This window comes from Cucurbita pepo, chromosome 18 (assembly GCF_057944985.1).
Source record: "Cucurbita pepo subsp. pepo isolate OVF chromosome 18, ASM5794498v1, whole genome shotgun sequence".
Taxonomy (NCBI): Eukaryota; Viridiplantae; Streptophyta; class Magnoliopsida; order Cucurbitales; family Cucurbitaceae; genus Cucurbita; species Cucurbita pepo.
This window is the reverse complement of record NC_141815.1, coordinates 4,880,515-4,892,721: the sequence shown is the minus strand read 5'-3', so window position 1 is coordinate 4,892,721 and position 12,207 is coordinate 4,880,515.

The following is a 12,207-nucleotide window of genomic DNA, read 5'->3' as shown; positions in this document are numbered from 1 at the left end:
CCTTCGGCAAATTTTTCGTCGACATTGTCCTCCGAATTGCCAGAGTCAACATTGCCATACCTGGTAGGAAGTGAGCCGACTTAGTCAGATGGTCCACGACCACCCAGATTACCGTATAGCCCTTTAATGTTTTGGGTAGGCCTACTATGAAATCCATGACAATATTTTCCCATTTCCATTCCGGTATACTTAGAGGTTGTAGTAGCCCGGCGGTTTTCTGCCTAGGGGCTTTTACTTGTTGGCACACCAGACACTTACTCACGTACTCCGCGATATCTTTTTCATACTTCGCCACCAGAAGTGTTGTTTCAAGTCTTGATACATCTTTGTTCCACCTGGATGTATCGAGAAGGTTGAGTTGTGTGCGTCAGTTAGGATTTCATTCTTTATTTCGCTCGTGGGTGGGACACATAAACGCCCTTGGCATAATAATCTGTCATCTGTTGACTTAGAGAATCCATCCACGGAGCCTACGAATTGGTCTAGGATTTTACTTAGGCTTGGATCCCCACGTTGTGAGTCTATGATCCTTTGTCTGAGCGGGGAGCGCACTATCAGTCAGGCTATTAGGGCGGCAACTTCTTTGGTTACTACCACTATATCAGCCCGTTCGAAATCAGTTCGCACTCGTGGCTCCCTGGTGATGAGGGCCGACGAGTGTACTGCTTTTCGACTCAGTGCATCAGTGACTACGTTTGCTTTTCCAGGGTGGTACTGGATGTCTATGTCGTAATCTTTTACCAGCTCTAACCATCTACGTTGCCTCATGTTCAATTATTTTTGGGTGAACAAATATTTTAGGCTTTTGTGGTCCATGTAGATCTGGGTCTTTTCGCCATACATGTAGTGTCGCCAAATTTTTAACGCGAACACTACTGCTGCCAGCTCCAAATCATGTGTAGGATAGTTTTTCTCGTAATCTTTTAGTTGGCGTGACGCATACGCAACCACCTTGCCATGTTGCATCAGTACACAACCTAATCCATTTTTCGACGCGTCACTGTAAATCACATATCCCAAAGAACTTTCTGGAACTGTGAGCACTGGGGCGGATTAGTCTTTGTTTTAGTTCTTGAAAGCTGGCCTCACAAGTATCGTCCCAAATAAAAGGTACACCTTTTTTTGTCAATTGGGTGAGAGGCGTGGCTATTCTAGCGAAGTCCTGGACAAACCTTCGATAGTAGCCCGTCAATCCCAAGAAACTTCGTATCTTGGTGACCGTTGTTGGGTGTTTCCATTTTATGACCGCTTCTATCTTATTGGGATCTACAAAGATTCCGTCTTTAGACACTACGTGCCCCAGAAACGAAACCTGTCGTAGCCAAAATTCACACTTGGTGAATTTGGCATACAGCTTGTTCTCCCTTAGGATAGTTAAGGCTTTGCGAAGCTCTTGGTGTTCTAGGTCCGTTTTCGAGTATATCAGGATATCGTCTATGAACAAGATCACAAACGAGTTTAAGCACTCCTTAAATACTCGGTTCATTAGTTCCATAAATACCGTTGGGGCATTGGTGAGACCAAAAGACATCACTACAAACTCGTAGTGGCCATATCTGATTCGAAAGGCTGTTTTCGGTATGTCTTCATTTTTAATCTTAATTTAATGGTATCCTGATCGAAGGTTTATTTGAGAAAACACTGTTGCCCTACGTAGTTGGTCAAACAGGTCCTCAATACGGGGTAACGGGTATTTGTTCTTTACCGTCCTCTTGTTTAATTCCCTATAATCAATGCATAAACGCATTGAGCCGTCTTTCTTTTTAACAAACAACACTTGCGCACCCAAAGGCGACAAGCTAGGTCGAATGAAGCCCTTATCTAACAGGTCTTGCAGTTGTGTTTTAAGCTCTTTTAGTTCGGCTGGTGCCATGCGGTACGGGGCCTTAGAGATGGGTCCCGTTCCTGGTTCCAGATCTATCCCAAAGTCTACCTCTCGCGATGTTGGAATTCCCGGAAGGTCCTTCGGGAAGACATCCATAAATTCGTTTACTATGGGTACTGTGTCTATAGGTTTTTCCTTTCCTTTTGTATTTACTGCACAGGCTAGAAATGCCCACCCCCCTTGTCGTCTTGCTTTCATCATCGATATTATTTTTGGGGTGGTACCTGTGGAGGTTCCTTTAAACTTAAAGGTAAGTCCGTTGGGAGGTGTGAATATCACCTCCTTCTTATGGCAGTCTATGCTAGCAAAGTTTTCTTCTAACCAGTCCATTCCTAGTATGACGTCAAAATCCGTCATATCCACTACCTTTAAGTCTACGTGGATGGTTTGTCCAGCTATTACCACTTGTCCGTCCTTTACTCTATTTTTCGTAACTAAGTCTACCCCTGCTGGAGTACCGACCGACAATGCATGCATTAAGGGTTCTACTACGAACCCTGCTTGTTTAACAAATGATAAAGCAACAAAGGAATGGGTAGAACCAGAATCAAACAATGTCAACGCAAAGTGTCCTAGTATAAAAAGCGCACCTGTCACCACGGTACCAGATTTTCCCGCCTCTTTACTGGTCGTTACATATGCCCTGGTCTGTGGACGGGTTTGTAAGGTGGGCTCTCGGATGACCGGTCCTCTAAGGGGTTCCTTTGGAATTCCCAGGCTCTTTGTAGGGCAAGTTCTGGCCACATGACCTGCATGAACACATATCGAGGTCTCTAGGACGATGGTTGGAATTCTGTGGTATCAACCTCGACAAGGCGTTTCCTCCCTGTGACGACTGTTGGCTCCGTTTTCTTTTCCTCTGGGGTTCCTCTAGGGCCTTGGTCGTCCTTAGGGCCTCTTCATAGGTTTTTGGGTAAAAGGCCTCTAACATGCAGCGGGTTTTCGGATTCAATCCTAACACAAATTTTTCTGTCTGTTTCTCTTCAGTGTCAGTTAAAGACGGTGCAAATCTTCTCAATCTCATGAAGTTCTGATCGTACTGATCCACCGTGCGATCACCTTGGGTTAAGTGGTTAAACTCTTGCTGTTTCTTTATACGGGTTTCCTTTGGATAATAGTATTTTAGAAAGGCTTCCCTAAAGGTTTCCAACGTTGTAATTCTCCCGCCCGGGTTGATGCTTGTTTGTTATCCGACCACCACACTTCTGCATCTTTTTGTAACACATATGTCGCACATGACACCTTATGTTCATCAGGGCATCTCATTGATTCAAAGGTCGTTTCCATGTTTGCGATCCACATCTGAGCCACTGTGGGATCTTCCTTTGAACCGACAAAAGGACAGGGGTTATACCACCTGAAATCCTTTAACCAACTCGCACCCCTATCCAGGTGCGGGTTGTTCACGGGTTGGATAGCTACCACATCCACCGGTAGCGGGGCTGCCGCATTGGCTGGTTGCGTGGCCATTACCGCGACTTGTTGCGTAGCCAACAACGTGGCCTGTTGTGTGTCTAGCATGGTTTGCATAGTTTTTTGGAGGGATTCCAACAGTAACGTTGTGGCAGGGTCTAACCCAGGCTGTGGTGCAGCTTGAGGGGGCGGTGCATATTCAGGAGGGGGTACAGCTTGTGGGGGAGGTGCATATTCAGGAGGGGGTACAGCTTGTGGGGGAGGTTCATATTCAGGAGGTGGTACAAACGCATATGGGCCGGTAGTCAATCCTTCTTGGGAAGAACTTCTATCGGCGTCTCCTCTTCCTCCTCTCCTAAAGGGAGGTTGTCCTCTCCCTCTCCTACATCTTCTACATCCTCTGTGCGGCATGGTTGTAGAAACCAAGAAAGAATTCTAGCTAAGTTTATGATTTACAACATTCCCTACATCCCTACCATATAAGTCATATGTATATATAATAAAAACATAAATCTCATAACGTAAAGACATGCATTACATCAGATCACATCAACACCAGATAACATCAACACCTTTTCATACAGTATCATGTCATGGATCATTTAAAGCCAATCACATTAAATATATCACAAATGTCATACATTTCTCATTCTACATAAGGTGTACCTGGCAATGACGGGGCATCGGTGATTGGACCGTGGAACATCCAAGCCTATTGTGTAGGCTAATCTACAAGATCTATAACATAAAGCTCTGATACCAACTGTAACGACCCGAAATTTTCTAGTTAATTTAAGTTCGCTACTGTATACGTACCATAAACATTAAATGCGGAAGACTTCATTAAAATTCCATAAAACATAACCTTTATCTTAAAATACAGCCATGGACTTACGTGTTTCGAAAACATCTTTAAAACGACACAACAAAAGACTAAATAAAATGAATAAGAGTTTAAGTTAAAAACATCCTAGTCTAGCCTAAGTCTAAGAAAACAAATACCACTACCCTATGCATGTGCCATGATCTCGAGTTGCGATGCCGTTGTCAGCCGTACAGGAATGCCTTGCCTTAACCTGAAAAATGTAGTAGACATAAGAGTGTATCAATTTCAAGTATATAGAGACATAAGAGTGTGTCAAGTTCAAGTATATAGTCAATAATCTATAGTATAGGGATAAGGCTGAGTACCTTATCCTGGGGAAACTATGGATGCGTCTCACTTTGTGTCAAGTTCAAGTATATAGTCAAAATAATCTATAGTATAGGGATAAGGCTGAGTACCTTATCCTGGGGAAACTATGGATGTGTCTCACTTTTTCTCGCCCTTAACTTTAAGGCTATGCCATCCTAAGGTGCTACTAAATGGAAGGATCTTATCAATGTCCATGAATGAGAAATCATAGATCGAACTGCCGAATCGGAAAACATAGAGTGCTATCATATAGCTTTGTATCGGCTAAGTGAACGAGTTGGAGATAAGCAGACTCGAACCGCTGACATCCGCCACAGGGTAAACCACCGCCTCTCAAGCCCCAAACTGATTCTACCATAGAGGCCAACGACAATAACTCCTCCCCAAACACAGCTTACAACTTTCATCGTACTGTGCTCTCCAAAGAGCAACTCTTCTCAAAATCTCAAAGGAAAGGTACTGAGTTGGAATCCCATTCTAACTAAGGTAAGGATTCTTGTGGTTTTGGAGAATCAAGCTACAGGAGAACCAGGAACGGAGAGCTTTCCCCCCTTTTCTACCTTCACTTCCAACACTCAACTCAAGATTACTGATCCTAAACCTCATTGAAGAACTGTAAACACTCTTTCTTTATTCATGAGACAGAACTACTGAAGGAACCTTTGCCTCTATTCCCTATTTATTCGTTCGTTTATGAAATAATTCGAAAGAGATTGAACCGTCAGTCAAGACTCAACTCAAGATTAATTCCCCTTTTCATTCTCCTTCACCATGATATAAACAATGTGATCACTAAATTGTACATGCGAAGACTTGTGAGTGGGGGCATCCTATGCAATGAGTATTGCATAAGGTCAGACCAGGAAGAAAATCACTCTCACTTTATAATGTCGTTTACTGTTGAGACTGTTTTTTTCATTCGATGACCTAGGTAACTCAATCTTAATCCTGAGCTAACCATGAACTCCTATTTATTCAGAAATATCCTTAGATTTGCATGGGTGAGAGTGGCTCGAGTTCGCCGACTCAATAAGCCTCCCATTTCAGGGGTAAGACTGGGTGAACAGCTGGGGACATAAGGTGCAAGATGGAATTCACTCCTACCCACTTTTATGGATAGTAGAGAGGTTGTTCCCTTAAGTACTGATTCCAAGTCTTGAACAAGAAGCCCCACCCTCTCATTGGTTTGAGAGGGATTTGGTTTACTGGTTGGACCACAAACCAATTGTTCATTACACACAAATCTTATAAATATTTATGGTCCCATGGTCTAATGGTTAGGACATTGGACATTGAATCCAGTAACTCGAATTTATATCTTGGTGAACCTTATTTTCTATTTGTGAATAACACAAATAAATTAATTGATTTTAAAGTGTTGAAATCATATTAGATATAAAGATTAAAACAATGACATATTAGATATTTTAAAAGTTGAAAGATATACCGATATAAGTTCGAAATTTCACATGAGAGCGACAGAATAAGTAATAAGTAAGAAATAAAACATTAATTAATTACAAGTTGCATACTCTTTAAAATGTTCCATTTTATTAGTTAAAAAAATAGAAATTGACCATTCATTTATTATAGTATTAGAACTCAATATAACATACCTCACTTTGCATTGAATCTGGTGGTAGGATTCTTATTAAAAATAAGTTGCCCAAGAATAGGAAAATTCTCCATTTTTAAAGAAAAATAATATTTAAATAATAAAAAATGGAAAATTACTAGAATGCCCCTGAAAGAGTTGATATCTACAAAAATTCTCTTTGGTACGAAATCTAATTGCGTGCACAAAACGCCATAAAACTCAGTTCTCGGACGTCGGATCTCCTTCAAAACTGGGGTGGATCTAGAACACTCACAAATTCAAAATTAACGTCGGTAAAGCCTTGGTCGAAGCACGTCGGTAAAGCCCGGGTCGGAGCAGATGTGTCCATGGCCCTTAGAGTTGAAGGAACCGCGTGAGGCTGGTTTAACAGAGAAGCGTAACTTTCCGCTCTTGTTGGTGGAAGAATAGCGGGTCAATTCTCTTAGGCCCAATATAAATCTCTGGGTAGTCCTCAACCTAACATCCACTTTTTTTTTTTTTTTTTTTTACATATATTTTTGGTGGCTTGGACTACGGACATCGTAAATATGATGGATTTCTCCGCTACAACAATCCCACATTGATAGATTTAAAATTGGATGTAGTCTTCATAAAGCAGTCATTGTCTTGAGGAAATCGCTGAGCTTGGTAATGTGAGCTTGTAACCCGTATGGGGGCAACAAAGTGGTTGGACGTTGGTTCAGCCCATTGGTTAGGGTTGTTTGGAGTTGTTCTTCGGCCAGTCCAGGGCTATGGGCTTTGGGTGAAGGCCTATTGTCCATGGCCCTTAAGTTGAAGGAAACCACGTGAGGCTATTTAAAAGTGGATGTAGTCTTCATAAAGTAGTCATTGTGTTGAGGAGATGAGGAGATGAGGAGATCACCAAGCTTGGTAAGACCTGGGGGCAACAAAGTTGGTTCAACCCATTGGTTAAGGTAGGATTGTTTGGAGTTGTTATTCGGCCTATATTCGGCCTATCCATTCCAAGTTGGGAGTTGGGCGAAGGCCTATTATCCATCAACCCATTGGTTAGGGGATTATTTATTTATGGTGGATTAAGTATTTTTTAATTCTATGAACCCTTATTTCTGGAGATTAAAATAGTATTTTTAATTCTATAAACCCTTATTTCTAGGGATTAAGTTAAAATTGTATTTTTTAATTCTATGAACCCTTATTTTTTTTTCTCGAAATCATTATTACTATTATAGTATATATCCGAATACATAATTAAATTTGTTTCCAAAATCCTCTAAAATCAAACTATTATTAAATTAATAAAATTATTCTAATTTTTTTTCAATCTCGACGAGTGAATAATAATAGGTTATTATGATTTCGAGAAAGCGGCTATGGTGAAATCGGTAGACAAGCTACTCTTAGGAAGCAATGTTTAGAGCATCTCGATTTGAGTCTGAGTAGTGGCATGTCATTTTATATTATAAAACAAGTTCTATAATATAATTAATTCACGTCCCCGATATTAATTCAAATAATTGAATTGAGGGACCTTTTTAAATTTTTTTTTATGATATTTTCAACTTTAGAGCATATATTAACTCATATATTTTTTTCGGTCATTTGAACTGTCATTACAATTCATTTGATAACCTTATTAGTCGATGAAACCGTAGGACTCTGCTTTGTCAGAAAAGGGCATGATAGCTACTTTTTTCTGGATAAAACAAGTTCTATAAAAAAAACAATTCAATTGTTTCTGTATTAGCCGCATGCCATTTTATATTATAAAACAAGTTCTATAATATAATTAATTCACGTGTCCGATATTAATTCAAATAATTGAATTGAGGGACCTTTTTAAATTTTTTTTTTAATGATATTTTCAACTTTAGAGCATATATTAGCTCATATATTTTTTTCGGTCATTTCAAGTGTCATTACAATTCATTTGATAACCTTATTAGTCGATGAAACCGTAGGACTCTATGCTTCGTCAGAAAAGGGCATGATAGCTACTTTTTTCTGTATAACAGGATTATTAGTTACACGTTGGATTTATTTGAGGCATTTACCATTAAGTGATTTATATGAATCATAACTATTTCTTTCATGGGGTTTCTCCATTATTCATCTATTTATTCTAAAAAATATAGAAACCATTTAAGTGTAAGCTCAATAACTGCACCAAGTACTATTTTTACCCAATGTTTTGATCCTTCAGGTTTTTTAACTCAAATGCATCAATCCCCACTATTAGTTCCCGCTCTCCAATCTCATTGGTTAATGATGCACGTAAGTATGATGGTATTGGGTTATGCATCTATGATATGAATCCAACAACCGATTACTTCCATGTACCCGAACGAGCAATTACAAGAAGCAATACAAAGAAGATTCAAGAATCAAATCAAGAAAATAATGGAGTGGCTGATATTGGAAAGTGATCAGAAGACTTGCCATTGGTAGTTGAACTACTAAGACAATTTATGAATGCCTTATTTTCTTCGATTTGTATTTAATAGCATTTATTAGTGATTTGTAGTTGGTGGCTGAACCTTATTATGTTAGGGTTATCTTTTGGGCCTATTTAAAGACATGTAATATTCATGTTTGAATGAATTGTTGAATACAGACAAAACCTTTCTGTTTTCTTGATACCCTTTTGCTGTTATTCTTTTTCAAACCTTGCTTTAGGTTTGATGTTTAAACAGATTCATTGAATTAGTTTTGATCAAGCTAATTCTGGAGTGAATTGTCTTGGTATCTAAGAGTGACCATCATAGATTCCAAGTTCGATCTAAGAGTCATTCATCTTCTAACCAGCTCTTGGTTGGAATCAATCCGTTAAGTTAGCTTTCTCTGTGAACGTTTTGCAAGGATTCTAGAAGGAGCTCTAGCTTTTCAAATTTCAGCATTGTATGCGCTTATCATTTGGTATCAGAGCTTTTGGTCGACGTTCTTTGGCCGCTCTAGAGGTGAAATAGTTCTATTGTTATTTTTTTTGTATCAATTTTTTTCTCTCAGATTATCGAAAAAAAAAAAAGAAAAAAAAAAGTGAGAAAAAAATCAGTAATAAAAAAAATCCGTTATGAGAATATATATATATATATATATATATATATATATATATTCCGTTCTTATCATTTATTTTCAAGCTCTTGATCCTTGAGATACTAGTCTTAGCTTGTTAGAATTGATGGTTGAATTGGTTATAATCAAGCTTAAAGCAAGATTGTGTTGAGTTATGGAGTCTGCTCCCTGTATTTATATCTTGGTCAATGGCTATATCCGGTAAAGCTATATTTGGTAAAGCCATATATGGTGAAGCTATATCCGGTAAAGCTATATATGGTACATAGCTATATATAGTAGATGGTTAAATCTGGTAAAACTATATTTAGTAGACTGAACCATATATATATCCCGTCTAGTAAAGCTTTGAAATGTACTTTTCTATTCTCTGTACTCTCTTGTTGTACATGCCTGAAGTCATCAATAAAAAATTCTTTTAGCCAGAGTTCTCCTTGCAATTCTCTCTATCCTTCTCTTTGTGATCATCTAGATCGAGCGTGTGCGTTGTTGTGAGATCCTAACAGATTGCACTAAAAAAAAGCCAGCCTTTACATTCTTGACCTAGTACCAAAATCCTACCTTTGAGTGTTAAACACGAGTGTCTCTGAGTGAAATTTTTGTGAGAAGGGTGGAGAGGTCCCTTGATAACAAAATGTCATATAATGGAGAAGCAGTACCACCAGTACCAGATCTTAATACAACCATTCTTCAAGCAATTCAAGGTATGATGGAAATGATGATGGAAGATAGACAAGAAAGAAGGGCTCAACAACAAAGACAAGAACGAACATTACAAGAAGATGAAGGTATAGTAGTACAAGAAAGACAAGTTGATGGTAGATGGAGAGGAAGAAATAACCATGCAACTATTATGCAACCTAGAAGGATGGAAAGAGTACATGAAGATAGAGATCGGGGAGTTAAACTCAAAATTCCACCCTTTTGTGGAACGGTAGATTCTGAGGCATACTTGCAGTGGGAAAGAAAGATAGAGCTTGTGTTTGATTGCAACACCTATCGTGAAAATAAGAAAATGAGACTTGCTATTGCCGAATTTACCAATCATGCTTGTGATTGGTACCAACATCTCAAATCCAAGAGAGAAGAAAAGAGGAGGATTCAATAGAGACATGAGAAGAAATTAAAGAAGCCATGAGAAAAAGGTATATTCCAAAACATTATGAAAGAAATTTGAAAACTAAATTGCAAGGTTTGAGGCAAGGAACAAAAAGTGTGGTGGAATATTTTGGTCATTTTACCCCTAATTCTTGGATTTGCTACTTAACGTGTTCCAAAGACTTTCAAACAACATCATCAAACATCATAAAACAAGATCTACTATAGAGTTTCATTGCATTTGGAGGTCATCTCGGTCATGAACTGAATGTAAATTACCTTGGGGGCATTAGAGTCATTTTACCGTGTTTCTTGGTTTACTTACTTATCCTTAGCCAATGACATTAAATTTCATACATAATCTCATTATAACAAGCTCAGCATTAAAATTTAATAGGCAGTAGACTTCAATTAGCGGGTTATTTTAGCGTTACTTAAATCTTGAGCAATTTGATTAGTTCAAGGCCTTAAATCATGATTCTTTGACTTTTTCTTTCATATATCCTTAATTCATACTTGGTTTAGAGTTCATATAGAAATCAAAGCAATTCCTACATGCATTTCTTAAGAAAATTTCAAGGTGGCTACTTACCTCGTTGTCGGCATTCAAGATCTCAGTTCTTGAGCTTACTTTATCCGACTTACCTCAAATTTTCTTCCACAAACTTCTTATTTTGTCTAGTTTCTAGAATCATAAAATAAAATTTCATAAGAATCGTTCTTCAAGGGGGGTTAAAATAGAGAAAAATCGAGGGAAGGGATTTTGGGTTGACATGGCCGGTTCAATTGAGTCGGCCACGTCATCGTCTTCTTCCTTTGGATAGGAATAATGCGCGTACGTCCTTTGCGTCACTATCTGAAACTCGCCTTCCACAACTCTATTTTTAGCATTTCTCCCCTCGATTTCATCATGAAACTTAAAGGTGTTATAAGGAATAACTAGGATTGATTTCATACCTTCTTGTTGATTGTAGCCTAAGATATTCGCCTCGAAAGTTCGTTTAAAATTAGTATTCTCGCCGAATCAAAAACAGAGAATTTCTTATTGGACAGCCAATTCTAGGGGTTTTCAAGGCTTGATTTGTTCATGGAACCTCTACCTTATCCTTCACTCGAGCTAAAGGAATTAATTTGGATGAACCACTTTGAGTCTGGAACTTTAATTTTGAGAAATTCTTCTCGGTTTGCAACTCACCAGAAACCCAAAAAATCGATCTCTTGAGTAGCTTGTTCTATAACGTTTGAGCTCTCCATTCTTTTACTGAAGTTACTTCCTCTCAAGCTAAATGAATCATCCATTTGAAGGAAAAGTGACCATAAATAGGAAATCTATACTTACCCCCAAATTTTACTCAAACTAATTTCCTTTAATTCCCCATGTTTTTGAGATTATTTCTCTTCATATTCTTCTATGGAAACAATCCTCATAGCTGCCAAAACAGGTTGATATTTTCCATGCACGACAAATTATCGTGTATCATCAGATTAATTTTTCATGATTTTCTTGAAGCTCTTCAATGGCGGATCGGACTGGGGGGGTTCTAGGTACTTTTAGTACTCGATTTCTTCATGAAACTTGTGTGTAATCTTGTTTAGAAACTGTATGAACAAATTTGAAGGAAAATGGCGGACAATTGCTCTCATATTTGGAACAAATTAGAGAGTAGGATACCTACAATCTAAACGCTTATTGCTTACAATTTGGAGCTCGACCTTCCTCGATTCTTGTTCCATATTATTGCCCCAACTTCAGACTTTATGGGGGAAGCTTCCACCGACGTTGAAACCTTAAGAATCAACGTGACTTGGAGATTAAATTTTTTGAAAAATTCATCAGAAATATCCTCTCCGATTAGCGAGCTACCGACTTCCAATTCGAATTCTAACCGTTGGATTTGGTGATTTGTGAACATTCTAGATTGTGTCCAATTTTGGAGGAAATCCAATGATTGGATCTTGAGATTTGGA